Source organism: Aquarana catesbeiana, linkage group LG04 (genome assembly GCF_042186555.1).
Source record: "Aquarana catesbeiana isolate 2022-GZ linkage group LG04, ASM4218655v1, whole genome shotgun sequence".
NCBI classification, from domain to species: Eukaryota; Metazoa; Chordata; class Amphibia; order Anura; family Ranidae; genus Aquarana; species Aquarana catesbeiana.
In genome coordinates this window covers 418134191-418160862 of record NC_133327.1, presented here as the reverse complement: position 1 = coordinate 418160862, position 26672 = coordinate 418134191, and the positions used below count along the sequence as shown (strand labels likewise).

Genomic DNA, 26672 nt, shown 5'->3' with positions numbered 1-26672 from the left:
ACTACTATTCCTTTATATTAGCTTTTGAAATTTACAAATGCAGCAATTTAGAAATTGGATGAAAGGTTTAACGCTGTGAAACACTATTTGCATTTTATATACAACTATTTAGTTTAGACCAAAATGAGGGAAAAATGAGGAGGTAAGAGGGACAGAGGGACTTTGTTAAAAAATCATAAACACTTGGGACCGGTGGTGTTGCTACAAGTACTCGTGTGACCCTTCTGTCATACTACCTTTCCAAATACAAGAGCTGTCCTATTTGGGAGATTTCCCCTCACTACGTGTCCCATGCTCGAAACAGAAAGTGAGAATAAATCCCTAAAATGAAGGGAATCCACCCCCCCTCCCCAATTTACGAGAACTAGTGTCCCATTGTAAGACTCCCCTCTAGTAGTGTTCTGATGTCAACCCAAAATCTGGGATTTTCTTTTATTTTAACTTTTGATGATAATGATAAACAGGAAAACTAGAGAGGGTGAATCTCCCATACAGGGGCAGAAACAGAAAAAAAACCTGACAGGTGTATCCATCTCCACCCTATCCAAAACTATATATAAAAAAAAGTGTCTTTAGTTACACTTTAAAAAGTAACTTTAGTCAGAAAATTAAGCCCTGCTTGATCACTTCAGGCTGGCTCCTTTTGCAGGTATCTATGTAAAACATTAAAAATTGGTGCCTATAATGTTTAACCACTTCAATACAGGGCACTTAGACACCCTCCTGCCCAGACCAATTTTCAGCTTTTAGAGCTGTCGCAGTTTGAATGACAATTGTGCAGTCATACAACACTGTACCCAAACTAAATTTTTATCATTTTGTTCCCACAAATAGAGCTTTCTTTTGGTGGTACTTGATTACCTCTGCGGTTTTTATTTTTTGCTAAACAAATAAAAAAAGACAGAAAATTTTGAAAAAAATAAAAGTTTTGCTTTTGTTTCTGTTAAAAAAAAGTGTAAATAAGTAAGTTTTCTCTTTCACTGATGGGCACTGATAAGGCGGCACTGACAGGCACTGATACGGCGGCACCGATGAGGTGGCACCAATGAGCTGGCGCTGACGGGCACTGACGATGGGCACTGATGGGCACTGGTAGGCTTCACTGATGGGTGGCACTGATGGGCATTGATAGGCGGCACTGATGGGCACTCATGGGTGGCACTAGTTGGCACTGATAGGCGACACTGGGCACTGAAAGGCAGCACTGCTGGGCACTGATAGGGTGGCACTGATAGGCGGCACTGACAGGTGACACTGCTGGGCACTAATACGTGGTACTGATATGCAGCACTGATATGCGGCACTGATAGGCATCCCTGGTGGCACTGACAGTGGTAGGCATTGGAGTGGGCACTGATTGGCAGCTGCCTGGGCACAGATTGGTATTTCCCTGGGGGTCTAGGGGGCATACCTGGTGGTCCATGTGGTGGCCATCCTGGTGGTCCTGGGCGGCTTCCCTGGTGGTCCTGGGCAGGATCCGAGTGGGGGCTGTGCTGATAAACAATCAGCACAGACCCCCCTGTCAGGAGAGCAGCCGATCGGCTCTCCTCTACTCTATCAGAACGCGTCTAACGGAAACAAAGATTTTTTTTTTTTTAATCGAATTTTCCGTCTTTTTTGATTTATAGCGCAAAAAAAAAAAAAAAAACCCAGCGGTGATTAAATACCACCAAAAGAAAGCTCTATTTGTGTGAAAAAATGCACAAAATTTTCATATGGGTACAGTGTTGCATGACTGAGTAATTGTCATTCAAAATGTGAGAGCATCGACAGCTGAAAATTGGTCTGGTTAGGAAGGGGTTTAAGTGCCCAGTTGTCAAGTTGTTAATCCTTGCACATGATGTCCTCAAGCCTGGAGCCATTTTTCTGAAGCCTAAATATTTAGCACAATAACCAATGGGTGGAAGAAATTATTTCTTAACCAGAACTGCAGCCTATTATATCCTAAGGAACAAAGCTTTTTACAAATGCATGTTCCTACTCGTTTCCTGGGGAAATTAACTTCCTTATCAAACACATATCACCCGCCGCCATGCCCTTTCCAAGATGCACAGACCGCCCACAGCGCATACGCAGCGCGTTCTTTTCTGCGCTCCCGGGGACGCGCACGGCATTGAGCACGCAGGTAGAGCTTCTTTCATGCTATAGATCTCTGACTGGATTGGCTACTGGTTGCCTTGGTGAAAGCAAAAGGCGTGGCCGGTAACCGGGGAGCTGTTGTGGGTGCTGGAGGAGAAGTAACGGAAGAGCGGGTGGAGTGGATTGTGGAGTGGGGTGGTGTGCCCGTGTTTTCCTTCTGTTACTAAGGAGGGCAGCTCAGTGTCGGTGAGCAGACTCTTCTTCTTCGTTGTGTTCCATGCTGTGTGTTTAGTATTAGCCGTCCTTGTATGGGAATAGTTCAGTGTCACAGTGTGTTGTTAGGCTGGGCAGTGACCACTTACTGACCAAGGTACTCCCTACAGGGATGTGAGGGGAGGAGGACTTGCAGGCTCTTCTAGTTCTGACAATCATATAAATAACTTCAATACTGGGCACATTTACCTGACAATTGTGCGGTCATGCTACACTGTACCCATATGACATTTGTATCATTTTCCTAACACAAATAGAGCTTTCTTTTGGTGGTATTTAATCGCCACCGGGATTTTTATTTTTTGCTAAAAACAAATGAAAAACGACCAAACTTTTTTTTTTTTTTTTTTAAATAAAAAAAAAATATTTATTAGTTTCTGTAATAAAATGTTGCAAACAGGTAAGGTTTCTCCTTCACTGATGTGCGTTGATGAGGCTGCACTGATGAGGAGGTACTCGTATGCAGCACTGATGGGAATTAATAGGCAGCACTGATGAGGAGGCACTCGTATGCAGCACTGATGGGAATTAATAGGCAGCACTGATCGGCTGCACTGATCAGGAGGCATTAGTATGTAGCACTGATGGGCACAAATAGGCAGCACTGATCGGCTGCACTGATGAGGAGGCACTCGTATGCAGCACTGATGGGCACTGATCGGCTGCACCGATGAGGAGGCACTCGTATGCAGCACTGATGGGCACTGATCGGCTGCACCGATGAGGAGGCACTCGTATGCAGCACTGATGGGCACTGATCGGCTGCACCGATGAGGAGGCACTCGTATGCAGCACTGATGGGCACTGATCGGCTGCACCGATGAGGAGGCACTCGTATGCAGCACTGATGGGCACTGATCGGCTGCACCGATGAGGAGGCACTCGTATGCAGCACTGATGGGCACTAATAGGCAGCACTGATGAGGAGGCATTCATATGTGGTACTGATAGGCTGCTGCACTGGTGGGCACTGATGAGGAGGCACTCGTATGCAGCACTGATGGGCACTGATCGGCTGCACCGATGAGGAGGCACTCGTATGCAGCACTGATGGGCACTGATCGGCTGCACCGATGAGGAGGCACTCGTATGCAGCACTGATGGGCACTAATAGGCAGCACTGATGAGGAGGCATTCATATGTGGTACTGATAGGCTGCTGCACTGGTGGGCACTGATGAGGAGGCACTCATATGCAGCACTGATAGGCGGCACTGATGGGCACTTATAGGCAGCACTGATGAGCACTAATAGGTAGCACTGATCGGCTGCACTGATAGGCACTGATGAGGAGGCACTAATAAGTGGCACTGATGGGGCTGCACTGATGGGGCAGCACTAATTGGCAGCACTGATTGGCTGCACTGATGGACACTAATAGGCTGCACTGATGGGGCTGCACTGATGAGGAGGCACTCATATGTGGCACTGATAGGCTGCGCTGATGTGCACCGATGAGGAGGCACTCATATGCAGCACTCATAGGCGTCACTGATGAGCACTAATAGGCTGCACTGATGGGGCTGCACTGATAGGCGCTGATGAGGAGGCACTGATAGGTACTGATAGGCAGCACTTATCATCTGCACTGATAAGGCTGCACTGGTAGGCAACGATGAGGCGCCCCTGATAGGCAGCACTGATGGGCACTGTAGGGGCTGCACTGATAATAAGGACACTGCTGGTGACGTCACATGCTCATATTTAATATTTAGTCAATGAACTGATCCTGTCCTCAGCACATTGGATTAGAAAATAGCAGGAAGCCCAGGTTGGGATACAGATTAGTTCAGAGGATGCTAGAGCTCATTTTTAGTCTGGAATCTGATCATATGTCGATCAATCAGATTATGAGATTACATAGTGGAAATAGAGATGCACTCGATAAACTGTATGTATACAAAAACAGGGAGGGCGCACCGACCTTGCGCATTACTATAGATACATTTTATTTAAATAAAAACAAGAGTCATACTCACAAACATTAAAAAGAAGGCTTAACCACTTCACCCCCGGAAGAATTTACCCCCTTCCTGACCAGTGCGTTTTTTGCGATTCGGCACTGCGTCGTTTTAACTGGCAATTGCGCGGTCGTGCGACATGGCTCCCAAACAAAATTGACATCCTTTTTTCCCCACAAATAGAGCTTTCTTTTGGTGGTATTTGATCACCTCTGTGGTTTTTATTTTTTGTGCTATAAACAAAAAAATAGTAACAATTTTGAAAAAAAAAACGCATTATTTTTTACATTTTGCTATAATAAATATCCCCAAAAAATATTTAAAAAAACATATTTTTTCCTCAGTTTAGGCCAATACGTATTCTTCTACATATTTTTGGTAAAAAAAATCGCAATAAGCGTATTGGTTTGTGCAAAAGTTATAGCGTCTACAAAATAGGGGATAGTTTTATGGCATTTTTATTGATAATTTTTTTTTTACTAGTAATGGCGGCAATCAGCAATTGTTATTGTGACTGCGACATTATGGCGGACACATCGGACATTTTTGACACATTTTTGGGACCATTGTCAATTATACAGCAATCAGTGCTATACAAATGCACTGATTCCTGTGTAAATGACACTGGCAATGAAGGGGTTAACCACTAGGGGGCAGTGTAAGGGTTAAGTATGTCCTGGGGAGTGTTTCTAACTGTGGGAGGGCGTGGCTACGTGTGACACATCACTGATCTCTGCTCCCGATCACAGGGAGCAGAGATCAGTGACACTGTCACTAGGCAGAACGGGGAGATGCTTGTTTACATTTGCATCTCCCCGTTCCTCCTCTCCGTGAGGCGATCGCGGGTATCCCCGCGGCGATCAAGTCTGCGGGACCCGCGACCCGACTCACAGAGGTCTCGGCTGGCGCGCACGCAATGGCGCGGCGGCAAATTTAAAGGGACGTACGGGTACACCCATTTGCCCAGCCGTGCCATTCTGCTGACGTACATCGGCGTGCGCCGATCGGGAACCGGTTAACATTGCTCCAAGAATTCGGAACTGTCTTCTAGACACCTGCAACCTGGAACTAAAGAACATCTGGTTCCTCCCAATACCTCGTCCAGGTGGCAGGTGTCTAGAAGACACGGTTTAGAATTCTTGGAGCAATGTTAAGCCTTCTTTTTAACATTTGTTTGTGAGTATGACTTTTGTTTTTATTTAAATAAAATGTATCTTTAGTAATGCACATGGTCGGTGAGCCCTCCCTGTTTTTCTATATGTTTCAGCTCTAAGGACACCCATTGTTCTGAGGAGGGCAGCAAGACCTTTGACTTTCCATATTGTTCCCAACGGATTGGCTACACCACTTACATATGGACTTGGCTCCTGAGTGCAGGAGAGTGTCTTGTGTTGAATCGATAAACTTTTACAGGCATGTTTAGCAACAGCTCTGATTCTTCTAGTTTGTTGCTGACAATCATTCTTGTTTTCTAGTATGAGGAGTCGTGCATATTCTTGATGTCCCTACTGGACAGAGTTTTAGTTTATTCAGGCATCCTATGTAAGTAATGCATTCATTGCCCTGATAATGCTCTTGACAGTGGCACGATATATAGAAAGCAGCAGAGCTAGAGGGTTTACTTTCAACTAGTGTTCAATTGTTCTCTTTTTTTCAGTAAAAGAGAATGACCCTTTCACCAAGCATCTTCTGCTTGTAACTTTGCATAAGACAGAAGCAACTGTTGCAGCAACCTGGCAAACGTTTTGACAATGCATGGATGCAAGTTTCTGTTGCCACCATAATTTATGGTATGAATGTTATTGCAAAATCTGCTGTCGTTTTCAATATACAACACTTTTTATATCCATTGCAGTCATGTTGCAGGGCAGAGAGCGTACCAATAGAGCAGCAATATCTTTTATTAGTAATAAGAACCACACTAAAAATACACCCACAAGAGGAAAATAATAGATTACTTTTCTGTGGCCGAGGAATTGTCCCTGTGTCCAATCCAGAGAATCTCCAGTCATGACCAGCGGCAGGGGTTGGAACTTAAGTGTCTGGGATCTGCTCAGTGGGACCTGCGCTGTCAGGTTGTGCAGCATGCAGCAGCATAAAGGAGTAGAGTTCCTCCCATTTCCTAGTTGTCAAGACAACGCGTTTTGGGGAGCTATCCCCTTTCTCTTAGAAAGTGATTGGGACTGTATATCCCGTGGGACTTTAAATGAAACCATGACCTGATGTGGTCATGCGTTTCCATCCCTGTACTAGTCTAAGAGAAAAGGGTGGGACTTTAAATGAATTGCGTGAATGCTCAGAAACAAAATCAATGAACAACTAGGAAAATTTATTCAATTCATAAAAATATAACATGCATAAAATAAATATATATCAATCATAAATGGAAAGAAATATTAGCAATAATAGCAGCAATTATACATGATTATATGAATGCAAAAATTCTCCATGGTACATCAATTGGATATTATTAACACAACCATATAATAAAGAATGTACACCAAAGGCCTCCAAAAAGTTCAGAATAAAGATTAGAGATGCATGACGCTGGTAAAAACGCGACCGTGGTAGCTCTACGCGTTTCGTGGCTGTTGTGCCACTCGTCAGGAGCAAGCGCGTATCTTATCTAGGATAGGAAATAGAAAATTGGTCTGGTAAATGTGTACATGAAACAGAGGTGGGGTGATAAAGAAGCCCCACACAAAGTACATGCTTACGCATTCTGGTTTGTAGAGTGATGGCGAAAAGCCATACATCGCCCGACCATCGGAGGCGCCACCCCCCGGGAGCTGAGATGGACGGATCGACGGGGGGCAGCCCACAAGGCGCCATCCAGGGCAGGCATGATCCCCCGAGGCAGAACCTGCGGTGAAAGGTGCTATCCCCTTTCTCAAGCCTCGTGGAGAAAGAGATCCTTTCTGTTTTTTTTTTGTTTTGTTTTTTTATTATTATTCTGATGCAATTCTTTCATGCATGAAGCTTAAGCAATACATTTTTTTTTGAATAATATAGGAATTCAGGATTTTCTAAGCATTGTATACAGCTGTGAGAAACAGTATGTGAACCTTTAGATCCCTTTAACACTGATGCGCTTTACAGGCGTTTTAGCGCTATAAATAGTGCCTGTAAAGCGCCTCTCATGCCACCCCAGTGTGAAAGCCAGAGTGCTTTTACAATGGGGCGGTGCGCTTATGGGACGGTCTGCAAAGTCCCGCAAGCAGCAACTTTGGGGCGGTGCGGGAGCAGTGTATACACTGCTCCTGCATCGCCCTGCCCATTGGAATGAATGGGCAGCGCTGCCAAAGTGCCTGCAAAGCGGGCGCTATTAATCCTTCCCTCGGCCGCTAGCGGGGGGTTAAAAGTGCCCCACTGGCAGCCAAAAAGCGACGATTTATCGCTAACTGACCCACCGCCCCAGTGTGAAAGGGGTCTTAGGGATTTTGCTTCCTTTGGATCATTGATCGCAATATTGTATGATCCCCATGATAAGGAGATAATTGGATTTGAAGCGGTACTAAGCCCTCTTATCCTTTCCAGCCAAGGAAGCTGCCATCTTATCCTACAGTGGGGACGGAAAGTATTTAGACCCCCTTAAATTTTTCACTCTTTGTTATATTGCAGCCATTTGCTAAAATCATTTAAGTTCATTTTTTTCCTCATTAATGTACACACAGCACCCCATATTGACAGAAAACACAGAACTGTTGACATTTTTGCAGATTTATTAAAAAAGAAAAACTGAAACATCACATGGTCCTAAGTATACAGACCCTTTGCTCAGTATTTTTAGTAGAAGCATCCTTTTGATCTAATACAGCCATGAGTCTTTTTGGGAAAGATGCAACAAGTTTTTCACACCTGGATTTGGGGATCCTCTACCATTCCTCCTTGCAGATCCTCTCCAGTTCTGTCAGGTTCGATGTAAACGTTGGTGGACAGCCATTTTTAGGTCTCTCTAGAGATGCTCAATTGGGTTTAAGTCAGGGCTCTGGCTGGGTCATTCAAGAACAGTCACAGAGTTGTTGTGAAGCCACTCCTTCGTTATTTTAGCTGTGTGCTTAGGGTCATTGTCTTGTTGGAAGGTAAACCTTCGGCCCAGTCTGAGGTCCTGAGCACTCTGGAGAAGGTTTTCGTCCAGGATATCCCTGTACTTGGCCGCATTCATCTTTCCTTGATTGCAACCAGTCGTCCTGTCCTGCAGCTGAAAAACACCCCCACAGCATGATGCTGCCACCACCATGCTTCACTGTTGGGACTGTATTGGACAGGTGATGAGCAGTGCAGGTGATGAGCAGTGCAGGTGATGAGCAGTGTTCTCCATACATACCGCTTAGAAATAAGGCCAAAAAGTTCTATCTTGGTCTCATCAGACCAGAGAATCTTATTTCTCACCATCTTAGAGTCCTTCAGGTGTTTTTTTAGCAAACTTCATGCGGGCTTTCATGTGTCTTGCACTGAGGAGAGGCTTCTGTCTGGCCACTCTGCCATAAAGCCCCGAATGGTGGAGGGCTGCAGTGATGGTTGACTCTCAACTTTCTCCCATCTCCTGACTGCATCTGTGGAGCTCAGCCACAGTGATCTTTGGGTTCTTCTTTACCTCTCTCACCAAGGCTCTTCTCCCCCCGAAAGCTTAGTTTGGCCGGACGGCCAGCTCTAGGAAGGGTTCTGGTCGTCCCAGACGTCTTCCATTTAAGGATTATGGAGGCCACTGTGCTCTTAGGAACCTTAAGTGCAGCAGAAATTGTTTTGTAACCTTGGCCAGATCTGCGCCTTGCCACAATTGTGTCTCTGAGCTCTTCAGGCACTTCCTTTGACCTCATGATTCTCATTTGCTCTGACATACACTGTGAGCTGCAAGGTCTTATATAGACAGGTGTGTGGCTTTCCTAATCAAGTCCAATCAGTATAATCAAACACAGCTGGACTCAAATGAAGGTGTAGAACCATCTCAAGGATGATCATAAGAAATGGACACACCTGAGTTAAAGCGGGGGTCCACCTATCTATGTTTTTTTTTTTTTTTTTTTGGAGTTCATTCACAAACTTTTCTTCTCATGATTATCTACTCACATGTTCTGTGTAATAAGTCCGCCTGTGTCCGATTTCGTTGTAAAGAATAACTTATAAAATTCACTGAAGGCGGTTTCCATCTTCATTGTGGGCATTTGAAGCCCACAAGCATGTATTTCCTGGATGCAGTGAATGCTGTGCTCCCAGCATTCACCTAGATGTTGTGATGACGCTGTTGCACAATGCATGCTGGGAAGCCTGAGACTAGCTCCCAGGGGACTGTGGGAGAGGCTAGAAACACGCCTACTCCCATGGGAGGAAAACCAGGAAGTGCTAAGAAGATTAGAAAATAAAAGGTAATTACGGCGATTTAATTTTTTTTACACAGCATGTCAGCATCTAGGCAAGGAAGAGAATGCATAGAGATAATGTTCAAAATTTGGGTGGAACCCCGCTTTAAATATATGAGTATCACAGCAAAGGGTCTGAATACTTAGGACCATGTGATATTTCAGTTTTTCTTTTTTAATAAATCTGCAAAAATGTCAACAATTCTGTGTTTTTCTGTCAATATGGGGCGCTGTGTGTACATTAATGAGGAAAAAATGAACTTAAATGATTTTAGCAAATGGCTGCAATATAACAAAGAGTGAAAAATTTAAGGGGGTCTGAATACTTTCCGTCCTCACTGTATGTTTGATCTGCAGATGTCATCTTGCTGCACATGTAATCAGTAATGACAGCAGCCATTTGATGGCTTGACAGTTCTGTTGAGCGCACAAGCAACTGTGACCGTTATTAATCATGTCGTACCTTGAATTCAGCTGTTTTAGGAAACAGGTAAATCGAAGTTAGTTACACTGCAGCCTGCAATGGTTCTGTTATTTTTTGCAAGGTCCGAGCATCTGCTGGGACCAACTCTCCTTCATTCCATGGGAGGGAGCACTGCCCTGTTCTTTTGGGCTCTCTTCTGTCATAGAAACTGAGTTCATCACAGTAGAGAGTACACACTGTGCATGTGTGGCTTGGAAGAAGGATGGTGCTGTCTCCCATGACACAAGGAGCACTACAATAACTTGGGACGGAGCCATCTCAGGCTGTATAGGATTTTAGGATGCTTCTTTTAAATGCAGTTTTGGACTCCATTTCTGTTCAAACAGAAACCGAGTCCTGGCTGGTAGGTCGATTTAGCACACTGTGCTGCTATACCCTTGTGAGATAGCATAATGTATTTTCTGGTGAAGCTGAACTCCTACTTTAATGATTTTCATTGTATTCAAAGTAACACTGAGCTGCACATTGAAGTGGTCTTAACACTGAGCTCAGTTGTGGGTTTTACCTGCTTGCAACAAATACCTCCAATACAAAATTAACAGTTTATTTTTTTCTGGTGTGACTCTGGTGTGGACCTTTTTAAGAAGGAAGTGGCTACCTGTAAGGCTTACTCGCTCTCAATGTATTCATTTATTTTCATTGCTATATATGTCCCAAATTGGGATCTATGTGGACTAGAGTTAGGGACCTGACTTGGCAGAGGGACTTTGACGCGTCAGTGCGGCTTCAAATATATTTGCAAATGTATGCAACAAAACCATCTATTTTTTTTAATGCAGTTTGTTGAAACAATTTAGACTTTGCGTTTATGCTGACTAGCTGGTAAATGTGCTGGGGATTTGTTTGTTTTGTTGATTGCCTTACTGATTTTTACTTTGCTTGCACAGTGTACCTGATTGCAGCCTTTATTTATTGTTTTTAGATGAACTTCAAACCGCCAAATACACAGATGAAATGCATATAAGAGGGCAGTTTTACATTTTAAAGTATGTGTTTCTGTAACTCCAGTCCTGAGGTTTACACAACTTTGCCACACAACATAGAGCAACATATATCCAACACTGTGGCTATTATTATGTTTGTGTGCAGTCAAACTCATTAAAAGAGAAGTATGTTTTTTATTTTTTTTTATTTATACTTATATATAAATATAAGTATAGTTTATACTTACCTAGGTGGATGCTGCATCTGTCCCCCACCGCCTCTGCACTGAGAACCGAGCAACCGAACATCACTGATGGCTCGGTTCTCACAGATCCCTGAGCAGAGAGCTGCTGCCTGTCAATCAGCAGCTCTCCTGTTCTGCTCCTCCACGCTCATTGGAGCGCTGAGCTGTGGAGGGGCGGGGAGCGGCCGTCTCAGGCTCTTAGCGGCTCGCTGGGAGGCTGAGACAGTCATCAGTCCAGGCACCTGGTAGATCCAGACTTTATTGACGTAATGACGCGGTGCCTGGACTGATGGCAGTGACATCAGCAGAGAGTGGACTTCAGACCGCTTTCTGCTGAAAACGGGTCACAGGAGTGCAAAACGAATTGCATTCCTGTGACCTATAGGAGAAGCCCAGCCAAATGAGCTCAGGCTGGACTTCTCCTTTTTAAAATGTAACTTTTTCAAAAAATCTTCATTTAAAAAAAACGCTGCACAAATATCATGTGACATAAAAAATTGCAACAACCAACATTCCCCCCCAGGCCCTTGCTTTCAGAAAACTTATAGTGCTTTTACATGTATATTAGTGTCGGAATAGGCTTGGGAGGTAAGTGATAAACTGGTGGGGCATTGCTCAGGGGCAATATGACTGGTGTGGTGATGATCATGGACATTTTGAATGGTATGGCAGTAATTTGGGACACTTTGAGTGTGTGGCGGTAATAAGGGACACTGACTGGTGACAGTGAGTTAACAAAGTTAAGTTTTTTTTTTTTTTTTTTTTTACATACTATCACCCTAGCAGTACAGTGTCATCTTGGTGACACTGTACTACCTTGGGGGAGGTGAGCAAGATTTTTATTTTTATTTTTTACGCTGTGATTGCTTTTACAGTCACCATGGCTGTAAAAGCAATAATTTCTCACTCTCTCCGGCTACATTCCTGTATCCATTAAGAAATACTGTGAGAGCTGTGATTGGTCACAGCTATAACATGGTACAAGGCTGCTGTGAATGGCCTTGTACCATATGATCACTGTGACCGCTCACAGTAGTAAATGATACCAGGAAATGACATCTTGTTTACTACTGTGCATGTGATCGCTGATTGCAATGCTATGCTACCCGGGGCGCACATAGGCTGGGTAGCAGAGGGATCTTCATGTCGACCCGCATTGGCATCGGCGCTGCAACCATCTGGCAATTTAAGTACGTGGGCCAGACAGGAAGCATCTGGGAGGCATAGTTCACCTTTACCAAAAGACTGACTTTACAGAAAAGGGACGTGTATAGATGAAAACATGCTGTGCAGCTTTGACCAAAATTAGATAACACCCTTGCTATAGGTGTAGGTCATTTACGTACATTGTGAAGCCTGACTGGAAAACTCCCAGCATGTTGCTAAGGACATTGCTAAGTGAGGCCCATCTATTACTACTCACCTCCACCATCGCAGGAGTGAGCTGTTTCTCTGATTCAAACCCCCCACATGTGCCTTTTCTCCCCTAATGCAGTAGTTTTGAGCTCAGAGTTTGAGAGCTCACTCCTGTGATGGTGAAGATGAGCCAAAATAGCTGGGCCTCTCAGCAATGTCCTGGGAGTTTTCCAGTCAGGCTTAATGAGGTACGTAAATGGCCTACACCTATAGCAAGAGCATTCTACAACTTTAGTCACAGCTGCTTAGTATGTCTTTATCTATAGACACCCCTACTCTGCATAGGCAATTTTTAGGTAAAGGTGAACTAACCCTTTAAATAAATTCTGTTTTACTAGAAAGGGTTGCCTTATCTGATGTCCAATTCCTGTTTTCTATTAAGTAAATTAGAGATTTCTGAAAGGGAAGCCTTGTTAATATTTAACTCTCAGTTGCATTCTTTGAATATTATTTGTGGCCTGAACCTAGTTTTTGCTTCTTTAAATTTCTCAGGGGCATTGCCACTTTATACTTTTATTTTGATCCAGGGAATATCCAATTGCCTCTCGTGGGATCAGGAAGGAATTTTTTCCCCTGTTGGAGCATATTGGACCATGCTTTGCTGGGGTTTTTCGCCTTCCTCTTGATCAACTGTGGGTATAGGATTGTGTATATGGGATTGTATGACTTTATTTTTTTATTATATTTTTTCCCCTTTTATTGGTTGAACTAGATGAATTTGTGTCTTTTTTCAACCAGACACAAATTATTTAACCATGTTATAAATCCCAGTTGCAAAGTTGCAAACATGTAAGTCTCCTTTATCCCATCTTGTGTCTAGTAATTTGATTCTGTGGAGAAAGGCATTTGTAATAAATAATTATATGAATATCACTGATCACTTTGCTTTTTATTTTTTTTATTTTTTTTTTTAGGCCCCTTTCACACTGGGGCATCGGCAGCGCCGGCGGTAAAGTGCCGCTATTTTTAGCGGCGCATTACAGTCATTTTTGTGGGGGTTTTCGGCCTCTAGCGAGACGGTTTTAACCCCGCTAGCGGCCGAAAAAGGGTTAATACGACCCAGCGGTTCTGCAGCTGTGCCCATTCAGTTCAATGGGCAGGAGCAGTAGAGTAGCGGTGTATACACCGCTCCTTCACCGTTGCATAGATGCTGCTTGCAGGAGTTTTTTTAACGTCCTTCCAGAGCATCGCCTCAGTGTGAAAGCCCTCCGGCATTCACACTGAGACTGCAGGGAAGCCATTTTTCAGGCGCTATTTTTAGCCCAAAAGCGCCTGAAAAACGTCTCAGTGTGAAAGGGGTCTTATTTAAAGCGGTTGTAACGGCAGACCCATTTTTTATTATCTTAATGCATTCTAGGCATTAAGAGAAAAAGCCTTCTGTGTGCAGCAGCCCCCCTAATACTTACCTGAGCCCCATCTCTATCCAGCGATGTCCATGAGTCCCTCAGCTGTCCGGAACTCTTCCTTCTGATTGGCTGAGACACAGCAGCGGTGCCATTGGCTTCCGCTACTATCAATCAAAGTCAGTTAGCCAATCAGGAGAGAGAGGGGGCAGGGCTGAACCGCAGCTTCGTGTCTGAATGGACACACGGAGCTGCAGATCGGCTCAGGTGCCCCCTTGGCAAGCTGCTTGCTGTGGGGGCACTCGACAAAAGGGAGGGGCCAGGAGCAGCAAAGAGGGGGCTGAGAAGAGGAGGATCAGGGCTGCTCTGTACAAATCCACTGCACAGAGCAGGTACGGTGGGGAGAACAAGTATTTGATACACTGACGATTTTTGCAGATTTTCCTACTTACAAAGCATGTAGAGGTCTGTAATTTTTTATCATATGTACTCTTCAACTGTGTGAATCTAAAACAAAAATCCAGAAAGTCACATTGTATGATTTATAAGTAATTTGCATTTTATTGCATGACATAAGTAATTGATACATCAGAAAAGCAGAACTTAATATTTGGTATAGAAACCTTTGTTTGCAGTTACAGAGATCATATGTTTCCTGTAGTTCTTGACCAGGTTTGCACACACTGCAGCAGGGATTTTGGCCCACTTCCCCATACAGACCTCCAGATCCTTCAGGTTTCGGGGCTGTCGCCTGGCAATATGGACTTTTAGCTCCCTCCAAAAAATTTCTATTGGGTTCAGGTCTGGAGACTGGCTAGACCACTCCAGGACCTTGAGATGCTTCTTATGGAGCCACTCCTTAGTTTCCCTGGCTGTGTGTTTCGGGTCATTGTCATGAAGGATGACCCAGCCACGATCCATCTTCAATGCTCTTACTGAGGGAAGGAGGTTGTTTGCCAAGATCTTGCGATACATGGCCCCATCCATCCCCCCCTCAATACGGTGCAGTCGTCCTGTCCCCTTTGCAGAAAAGCAGCCCCAAAGAATGATGTTTCCACCTCCATGCTTCACGGTTGGGATGGTGTTCTTGGGGTTGTACTCATCCTTCTTCTTCCAAACACGGCGAGTGGAGTTTAGACCAAAAAGCTCTATTTTTGTTTCATCAGACCACATGACCTTCTCCCATTCCTCCTCTGGATCATCCAGATGGTCATTGCCAAACTTCAGATGGGCCCGGACATGCGCTGTCTTGAGCAGGGGGACCTTGCGTGTGCTGCAGGATTTTAATCCATGACGGCGTAGTGAATTACTAATGTATTTCTTTGAGACTCTGGTCCCAGCTCTCTTCAGGTCATTGACCAGGTCCTGCAGTGTAGTTCTGGGCTGATCCCTCACCCTCCTCATGATCGTTGATGCCCCACAAGGTGAGATCTTGCATGGAACCCCAGACCGAGGGAGATTGACTTTTTCCATTTTCTAATAATTGCGCCAACAGTTGTTGCCTTCTCACCAAGCTGCTTGCCTATTGTCCTGTAGCCCATCCCAGCCTTGTGCAGGTCTACAATTTTATCGCTGATGTTCTTACACAGTTCTCTGGTCTTGGCCATTGTGGAGAGGTTAGAGTCTGTTTGATTGAGTGTGTGGACAGGTGTCTTTTATACAGGTAACGAGTGGAGAACAGGAGGGCTTCTTAACCACTTCAATACAGGGCACTGTACCACTTCAATACAGGGCACCTTCCTGCCCAGACCAATTTTCAGCTTTCAGTGCTGTCGCAGTTTGAATGACAATTGCGCGGTCATCCATCACTGTACCCAACCTAAATTTTTATCATTTTGTTCCCACAAATAGAGCTTCCTTTTGGTGGTATCTGATCACCTCTGCGGTTTTTATTTTTTGCTAAACAAATAAAAAAAGACCGAAAATTAAAAAAAAATAAATAAAAGTTTTGCTTTTGTTTCTGTTATAAAATGTTGTAAATAAGTAAGTTTTCTCTTTCACTGATGGGCACCGATGAGGTGGCACCAATGAGCAGGCACTGATATGCGGCACTGATGGGCACTGGTAGGTGGCACTGATATGCAGCACTGATGGGCATTGATAGGCGGCACTGATGGGCACTCATGGGTGGCACTGGTGGGCACTCATGGGCACTGATAGGCGACGCGAGGGAAGAAAAGCCGATCACCGGCTGTTCCTATTTACATCGTGATCAGCCGTGATCGGACAAGGCTGATCACGCGGTAAAGAGTCTTCGTCACAGACTCTTTACCTAGATCGGAGTTGCGGTGTGTCAGACTGACACACCGCAACAACGATCGCCGCGATACACCCAGTCAGGATATTGAAACCACTTTGCCGCCATCATTCTGCTATATGGCGGGCGGCAAGTGGTTAAAGAAAAAATAACAGGTCTGTGAGAGCCAGAATTCTTATTGGTTGGTAGATGATCAAATACTTATGTCATGCAATAAAATGCAAATGAATTATTTAAAAATCATACAATGTGATTTTTCTGGATTTTTGGCACATTTAGTGCAAGAAAATCTCAAGAAAAATGTATCCCTTTAAATTCTATGTCTGTTTTCACACTGGTCCATTGTACTTCTGTTGTGGTGTTAAAAATCTTGCTTGCTGCATTTTTGGTCAGTTAAAAAAACTAAAGCACCAGTGTTACATTTTTACGGTTTTTGAGTCACTATGAAAAACACACAATAAGCACAGTAAAATTTTGTGCGCTTTCTGCGCCATTATCGCCATCTTTTTCTCTTATCTGCAAAATGCAGATAACACCATGTTTTGGTGGCCGAAATTTCGGTGCATCTCTACTCAAAAAAGCATCAATTCGACATACACTTTCACACAGTTTTTGAAGGCATTCAGCAGGTAGGTTGTTCCAAACATCTTGGAGAACTAGCCACAGATCTTCTATGGATGTAGACTACCTCAAATCCTTCTGTTGGGGGGGTTGTCCTGCTGCAGAATAAATTTGGGGCCAATGAAACGCCTCCCTGATGGTATGGCATATTGGAAATGTATCTGCCTGTATTTCTAAGCATTGGGAACATCATTGATCCTGACCAAGATGGCCGATTAACTTCTTGTGTCCTGAATAGGTGTATGTAGCTTGGAACAGGAGATGTGTGTAAAGAGCAGGAGATGTAACAGAGAGCCACAAGACTGGATTCCTTGTGATTATATGAACTTCAGTCTTTCAAATTCGCGCCCAAACACAAATCCCTCCCATACACTCCCCTTTCTCCTCCTTCCTAAGAGTGGGGGCTAGAGTAGATAGATATACAAGCCTCTTTAACATCTGTTTCACTTTAACCAACCCTCTAAACATGAAACAGGATATATGTGAGAGAGACTATAAGGCCATTTAAAACATAAACGCATATATCAAACAAAGTATCGGTTACATAGGAAGATTTTCAACCCATACATATATTATTTACAAAATCCATCAAATTCTGACAGGGTCTTGACCTGCAGTCTTAGTCAATGAGTCGCCATCTGGATATCACTAGCTCAAAGTCCTATCATTCACACAATTATGGAAAATGCATATTCTTTTTAATAAAGCCAATTAAAATTTAGATATTAGGAATATAACATTCCCCTCTGAAATATGAATAACAATCATATTTTATCCATACATAGCATTCATGTCTCATTCATACTGACTTTGATCCAATAACTCCAAATGTATTTCCATCACCAACCGAGTCTGCAATACCAAAACCCATCTTTCTCTTAAGCTTATTTTGCAATAAATCATCTCCTTTCTTGATTTAATTTCTAATTCGATAATATAATTTTTTCATTCTAAACATCAAACATAACTGGAATATAATGAATAACATAATAATAATAAAAAGAATAACTATAGGATGTGATAAAATATTTCCTGCTGCTGAGGTTATTGAAGTTTTTCCCCAAATTGATACACTATTACTGAATTTTTTCCACCAATTACTTCCTGAAAATTCTGACCATTGATGAGATATCTCTTGCAAATTACCTTGTTCATGTTTAAACAATATTTCTGCATTCTGAAGTTCCTTAGCCAAAGCTATCAATAAACCTTTATCCTTCTGAATTACATTTGCCCATTCTTCCCAAGGAAATTCATCTATCTAAGATATATTATATTGTGTGGGAAGAGCACTTATATTTTTCATAAGCATATTTGTTAAATTTGTTCTAAACCCATTAATACTTATTGCTACAATGTCTCCTTCTATACAATACAAGCCTTGATTTAGGTTCTCTGTATTTGTACAAGAAGAGAAAAAAGTTTTAACCCTTTCTGTATATGACATGATCTGGAAGCAAACCTTCTTTTTATCTACACGAGTAACTAATTCAGAAATTGTTTCAACTTTTTCTATTGCTGAACATAATGTATGATTATGATAACAAGAATGAAAAATACTTTTATCTTGATTAGGTAAACAGATAACTTTAGACTGAAATTGTAAACATGATGACAAATCTAATTGTTCTAATTCAGAATTTTCATTGTTAAATGCAAAATCTGTATACTGTAATTTATAATACAATAATTGTGTATTGCTGACGGGTAATCCCAAGACCGTGATTGGAACCAAAATTTGTTCTTGTTCTGCTATTGGAATCATAGAAGAACTATAACAAACATCCTGTTTACATCCTATCCATTTATTTACCCATAAATCTGTATGATTTATAGCATATACATATTCTCTGGGTAAATTCTGTAAAATGCCAAGAGGGGTTATTCCACTCTGAAATGCTTGTGCAATTATTTTAAAATTAGTGGAATATTCAGTCTGGATCTCTAAACATGCTCTGGCAATATGAGAATGTTGTTCACTTAACCTTAAATCAAGAGTAATATTTTGAAGATGTAAAATAGATGGACCCATTATATTAGCTGTTTTAATAACCATATTTTCTAAAATTTCATTTAAATTTCTCTGTATTTTAATCCTGTTACTACCCACTAAACCAGCTGTCTCAAGATCAGACTTTAAAGTATTAATGTCCATACTATTAGTAATACTCCCAATTGTGTCAATCCCTCCTAAAATACCTTCAACAATACCACGCTTATTTCTGTTATGATTTCTATTATTAATTCCAAACCATCTCTCAATACCCAATTCCATATTAACCAAATGTCCTTGACATTGTGGAAACCTTGTAGAAATTTTCCATTCTGAAACATTAAAGTTCCACAATATAATGACAAACTTTCCCTCTCTCAAAAGAGTTCTGGATTGGAAATGGTTAATCCGAAATGGATTTGCTGAGACACTTTTCTTACCACCACATGGAGTTTTCCTAGGAGACATTACAACAACACTTGCCTTCGCACATTTCATTGGATAACTTACTATTGATATGCAACATTCATATATACCAGTATCATTCAAAGATACTCTCATTTGTTGATAAGCAAATGTATTATTGATCCAATTCACACTACCATAAATTCCTTTATGAATTATCATAGTAGAACTGTGAAGAAAACTTCCCAAAAATTCATCGTTCCTTTTACAAGTTACCAATGAATCTTGAGGTACATATATTTTTGTTTTACATATCAAATGCAAACTATCATTATCTTCAAAAATATTTAAAGATCGTTACCTTTTACAAATACTGACCAAAAACTCCTTCCCACTATATTACATTCAAAAGTTCCGGTTCTGTTGTTTAACTTATAAGATCCCAGCATTTTAACAAAATTTGTTTTGGATTCTATTTTAACGTTGACCTCAACATTATTACTATGAATTAAATATAATTCCATACAGCAATCATATCCCTGTCCTACACATACATATCCATACAATTCTTCAGCTGTATTGTTATGAATGTATCTAGAATTATATTCTGTCATTTGTATTAAGATCAATATCTTTATCACTTTTGTCATCTATATTGATATCAGTGTCTAGATCTCTTTTGTCTCTGAATAATGTAATAACTTTGTTGTGTAATTCTTCAACCCTGTTAACCTCTGCATAGCTGGAACAGTTTGTGATATATTTTACCACAGATAAAATTGTCACTAGGGAAAAGAAGAATCCTGTGATGATGATAAATCTTCTCTCTTTAAGGCCTCTTTCACACGGGGCAGATCAGTCATGATCCGCCCCGTGAACATCCGCTTGCTCAGCGGGGATAGCTCCGCCGATCCCCGCTGAGCAGGAAGATGACAGGTGCATCGCTGCACACTGTGCAGCGACGGACCTGTCAGAGCGCCGCTCTCCCCTATGGGGGGATCGGATGATGACGGTCCGTAGTGTCCGTCGTCATCCGATCCGATCCGAAAACGGAGGAAAAAGTAGGTTTTTCCTCCGTTACACTTTTCGGATCGGAGCGGGGTCGGATGTCAGCGGACATGTCACCGCTGACATCCGACGCTCCATAGGGATGACTGTATGTCCGTTTTTCATCCGAAAACGGATGGATGAATAACGGACATACGGATCATCCGTGTGAAAGAGGCCTAACACTTTCTTTGTTGAACTAACATCTTTCTTCTTTTTTGGAATCCATGATTCCTCCAGGTTAATGAAATATAATTCATTCCTAGGAAAAATAAAAGCAGCATCATTTATCTCAGAATATTACATTTGTTATACCCACATTTTTATTTATCCATGCTTTTTCTCTAAATTGAGAAATCTTTGAACTAATACCATTGTCCCTTGAACACCCAAGATGTCAAATGGACCTTCCCAATTACTTTGCCATGGTCCACTTCTCCTGAAACTTTAGTTCCGCCTGTGACGTGTATCTCACCATCTCTGGGTGTGACCTTACACATGGCAACTCTTTGATCACCATATTTCTTTCTGTATAAACTTATGCTAACAACATCTATTTTTTGATTTAAATAAATCTTTTTGTTCTTAATTATCAATCTTGATAAACCATTTATCTCGAATAAAAGATAATTTTGGTTTTAATAATAAAATAACAAAATGTTACAAGAATCAGATATGTGTGTGTGGATGTAAGAGCAATTCTCATACTGTGTATGTGTCTTGTGCATGTCTGCCAAAAAAACTCTGTTACATCCATTCTACTCCTAAAAAAAAAAAACAAACCCCCTCCTTTCTTATTCAGAAAGGTTCTTTTTCGTCTTGTAGTCCCACAGATGCAGACTCTCAATGAGTAGTCCCCCCCTCCTTTTTAAAAAGGAGGGTGTCACTACACTCTCAAATTCCTAAGGGTTGGGCTATGTGAGTAACCATTTGACTTATACAATCTACAAGTTTCTTTAAACTTCTAAAACAAATACTACATATCAGTATATATACAAATTGTCTCTTAATAATCTCCTAAACAAGGAATTGTCTCTTAATAATCTCCTAAACAAGGAATATTGTAAAATAAGAAATTATGATATTTTAACTCAAACTTAAAAATGTGTGGAGGGACCATTTTTCATACAAGCAACTGCATGTAACACAATTCTGTTCAAATTGTCCTGTATCATCTATAACCAATACACTCTTATGCAAAAGGAGCACAAAATACCAAAAAGAAATATCTTTTTCTGAATGACATTCAATACCTTTAAATAACATCCTAATATCCCTTCTTAAATCACAAGCATTGCAGTATAATACACTTCAGAGGGACAATAACAATCCTTGCTGTGTACTACCAACGAAACGTTCATTGTGAAACAAGTGACAAAGTAAATTCTTCTGTCATTAATTCAAATGAAGAATACTTTGTAAATGAAAAAACTGTACCTGCAAACTGTGAATGATATGATACATGAAATCTCTGTCCTATTCCCCAGATTTTACACATTACCTGCATGATTTCACCTATAAAATGGAATCCTCTGTCACTACTGAGGTTTGCTAGTATACCCCAAACTAGAAAAACACGATTAATCAACATCCTAGCAATAATTAAAATATCTTTGTACACAGATTAGACAAGATTTAATTACTCTGTCTACTGTCTTTTCCAATTTGTCCCAATAGAATTTCTCTTTAAGAATTTCAAGCAACATTTGCTTACCAATGTGATCTAAACTGTCATAGTTAAATTTAGTGAATTCCACCTGTAGGTGTTGTGGTACATTAAAATATAGAAAATCCATCTAAGTCATGATATTAGATCCAGTTATCATTAACCAAAATAGATCTTATATCACCCGATGAGGACTCAAAAAATTGATTAATCTTTTAATCCTCTGAAAACGAAGGAAAATCTTATATTTGTTTTTTCCACAACATAATTTTGACCATATTCAGGTTAAAATCACTAATTCTCCATACAAATCTGCATCCTTAGCTAATTGAGTACAAAGCTGTTAATTACCCCCTTATCAGATGAGCTAAACCTCTCAATGTTCCATCTGAACAAAAAATAAAAAATAAAAATCATAATAATCATAACTGGGAAAAATTAATAAAAAATTAATAATCCAAAGGATTATCCTTGAAAATACTAAAAATATATCAAATAAAAACCAAATCTCTGAACCTCAAATCATAACCTTATTATCCATAGCAAAGAATCAATAACCAGAAAATCCTTACCATCCATGCAGTTCATTTAAAGTGGAGTTCCACCCAAAAGTGGAACTTCCACTCATCAGATTCCTCCCCCCTCCGGTGACACAGTTGGCACCTTTCAGGGGGGAGGGGGGTACAGATACCTGTATATTACAGGTATCTGTACCCACTTCCGGCATAGATAGCCGCAGAATCTGCGGTTATTTACGCCACTTCCTGCTCCCTCCCCGCTGCCTGCTGGGAAACACACGGGTCCCAGAGGCAGCAGGGACCATCCGTATTGCGCTGCGCGACTCGCGCATGCGCAGTAGGGAACCGGGAAGTGAAGCCGCACGGCTTCACTTCCTGATTCCCTTACTGAAGATGGAGGCGGCAGCACCCGAGGAAGGAGAGACGCTTCGGCCTCGGGTGCCGACATCGCGGGCGCCCTGGACAGGTAAGTGTCCATGTTTTAAAAGTCAGCAGCTGCAGTATTTGTAGCTGCTGACTTTTAAAAAATTTTTTTTCGGCGGCGCTCCGCTTTAAGGACTGCTAACATTGTTTTTCACAGTGTTATATGATACATAGTGATACCTTTACTGTCTTAACCACTTGAGCCCCGGACCATTATGCTGCCTAAGGACCAGAGGTCTTTTTCCAATTTGGCACTGCGTCGCTTTAACTGCTAATTGCGCGGTCATGCAATGCTGTACCTAAACGAAATTTGCGTCCTTTTCTTCCCACAAATAGAGCTTTCTTTTGATGGTATTTGATCACCTCTGCAGTTTTTATTTTTTGCGCTATAAATGGAAAAAGACCGAAAATTTTGAAAAAAAATGATATTTTCTACTTTTTGTTATAAAAAAAATCCAATAAACTAAATTTTAGTCATACATTTAGGCCAAAATGTATTCGGCCACATGTCTTTGGTAAAAAAAATGTCAATAAGCATATATTTATTGGTTTGCGCAAAAGTTATAGCGTCTACAAACTAGGGTACATTTTCTGTAATTTACACAGCTTTTAGTTTATGACTGCCTATGTCATTTCTTGAGGTGCTAAAATGGCAGGGCAGTACAAACCCCCCCAAATGACCCCATTTTGGAAAGTAGACACCCCAAGGAAATTGCTGAGAGGCATGTTGAACCCATTGAATATTTATTTTTTTTGTCCCAAGTGATTGAATAATGACAAAAAAAAAAAAAAAAAAAAATATTTACAAAAAGTTGTCACTAAATGATATATTGCTCACACAGGCCATGGGCCTATGTGGAATTGCACCCCAAAATACATTCAGCTGCTTCTCCTGAGTATGGGGATACCACATGTGTGGGACTTTTTGGGAGCTTAGCCGCGTACGGGGCCCCGAAAACCAAGCACCGCCTTCAGGATTTCTAAGGGTGTAAATTTTTGATTTCACTCTTCACTGCCTATCACAGTTTCAGAGGCCATGGAATGCCCAGGTGGCACAAAACCCCCCCCCAAATGACCCCATTTTGGAAAGTAGACACCCCAAGCTATTTGCTGAGAGGCATATTGAGTCCATGGAATATTTTATATTTTGACACAAGTTGCGGGAAAGTGACACTTTTTTTTTTTTTTTTTTTTTTTTTGCACAAAGTTGTCACTAAATGATATATTGCTCACACAGGGCATGGGCATATGTGGAATTGCACCCCAAAATACATTTAGCTGCTTCTCCTGAGTATGGGGATACCACATGTGTGGGACTTTTTGGGAGCCTAGCCGCGTACGGGGCCCCGAAAACCAAGCACCGCCTTCAGGATTTCCAAGGGTGTAAATTTTTGATTTCACTCCTCACTGCCTATCACAGTTTCGGAGGCCATGGAATGCCCAGGTGGCACAAACCCCCCCCCAAATGACCCCATTTTGGAAAGTAGACACCCCAAGCTATTTGCTGAGAGGCATGGTGAGTATTTTGCAGCTCTCATTTGTTTTTGAAAATGAAGAAAGACAAGAAAAAACTTTTTTTTTTTTTTCTTTTTTCAATTTTCAAAACTTTGTGACAAAAGGTGAGGTCTGCAAAATACTCACTATACCTCTCAGCAAATAGCTTTGGGTGTCTACTTTCCAAAATGGGGTCATTTGGGGGGGTTTTGTGCCACCTGGGCTTTCCATGGCCTCCGAAACTGTGATAGGCAGTGAAGAGTGAAATCAAAAATTCACGCCCTTAGAAAGCCTGAAGGCGGTGCTTGGTTTTCGGGGTCCCGTACGCGGCTAGGCTCCCAAAAAGTCTCACACATGTGGTATCCCCGTACTCAGGAGAAGCAGCAGAATGTATTTTGGGGTGTAATTTCACATATTCCCATGGCATGTTTGAGCAATATATCATTTAGTGACAACTTTGTGCAAAAAAAAAAAAAAAAAAAAATTTGTCTCTTTCCCGCAACTTGTGTCGCAATATAAAATATTCCATGGACTCGACATGCCTCTCAGCAAATAGCTTGGGGTGTCTACTTTCCAAAATGGGGTCATTTGGGGGGGTTTTGAACTGTCCTGGCATTTTATGCACAACATTTAGAAGCTTATGTCACACATCACCAACTCTTCTAACCACTTGAAGACAAAGCCCTTTCTGACACTCATTGTTTACATGAAAAAGTTTTTTTTTTTTTTGCAAAAAAATTACTTTGAACCCCCAAACATTATATATTTTTTTAAAGCAAATGCCCTACAGATTAAAATGGTGGGTGTTTCATTTTTTTTTTTTCACACAGTATTTGCGCAGCGATTTTTCAAACGCATTTTTTGGGGAAAAAACACACTTTTTTAAATTTTAATGCACTAAAACACACTATATTGCCCAAATGTTTGATGAAATAAAAAAGATGATCTTAGGCCGAGTACATGGATACCAAACACGACATGCTTTAAAATTGCGCACAAACGTGCAGTGGCAACAAAATAAATGCATTTTTAAAAGCCTTTAAAAGCCTTTACAGGTTACCACTTTAGATTTACAGAGGAGGTCTACTGCAAAAATTACTGCCCTCGATCTGACCTTCGCGGCGATACCTCACATGCATGGTGCAATTGCTGTTTACGTTTGACGACAGACCGCCGTTTGCGTTCGCCTTAGCGCGAGAGCAGGGGGCGACAGGGGTGCTTTTTTTTTTTTTTTTTTTCTTTATTATTTTTTTGCTTTTTTATCTTATTTTTAAACTGTTCCTTTCATTTTTTTTTTTTTTTTAATCATTTTTATTGTTATCTCGGGGAATATCCCCTATGATAGCAATAGGTAGTGACAGGTACTCTTTTTTGAAAAAATTGGGGTCTATTAGACCCTAGATCTCTCCTCTGCCCTCAAAGCATCTGATGACAACAAGATCGGTGTGATAAAATGCTTCCCCAATTTCCCAATGGCGCTATTTACATCCGGCGAAATCTAAGTCATAAAATGATCGTAGCTTCCGGTTTCTTAGGCCATAGAGATGTTTGGAGCCACTCTGGTCTCTGATCAGCTCTATGGTCAGCTGGCTGAATCACCGGCTGCATTCTCAGGTTCCCTGTTGAGACAGGAGAGCCAGAGAAAAACACGGAAGACGGTGTGGGGGGGGGGCATTCCCTCCCACGGCTTGTAAAAGCAGTCTAGAGGCTAATTAGCCACTAGGATTGCTTTTACATGAAAGCCGACCGCTGGCTGAAAAGAATGATACCAAGATGATACCTAAACCTGCAGGCATCATTCTGGTATAACCATTCAAAGTCGTGAATGGCGTACCTGAAGACAAAAAAATGGTTAACAATGGTTAACAATAAAGCACAGTAAACAGTAAAGTATAAATAATTACATACCTGAAAAACAAACATGATAAAACATAATAACAATAACAATAAAACATTGCAGAATAGAATACAGTAAAAAAAGAGCAGAACAATAAAGAGAGAGAATAGAGAGAGAGAACAATAAAACGACAACTATTTTTTTTATTTTATATATATATAATAGGGTTAAGGCAGTGCTGGAAATTAATGGTGGCCACACAAAATATTGACACTTTGGGCCAAATGTGGACATTTTCACTTAGGGGTATACTCACTTTTGTTGCCAG

At 41.5% G+C, this 26672-nt stretch overlaps 1 protein-coding gene across 3 annotated transcripts in view; it reads left to right on the top strand.

The window, feature by feature from the left end:
* The first annotated feature begins 2029 nt into the window (after positions 1–2029).
* AHI1 (Abelson helper integration site 1) overlaps positions 2030–26672 on the top strand; it is a 458771-nt gene continuing 434128 nt past the window's right edge. For 2 of the 3 annotated variants that reach the window (XM_073627324.1, XM_073627326.1), the window contains exon 1: positions 2140–2325. The gene's annotated coding sequence lies outside the window, so the exon portion shown is untranslated. The other variant, XM_073627325.1, reaches the window with a different exon arrangement.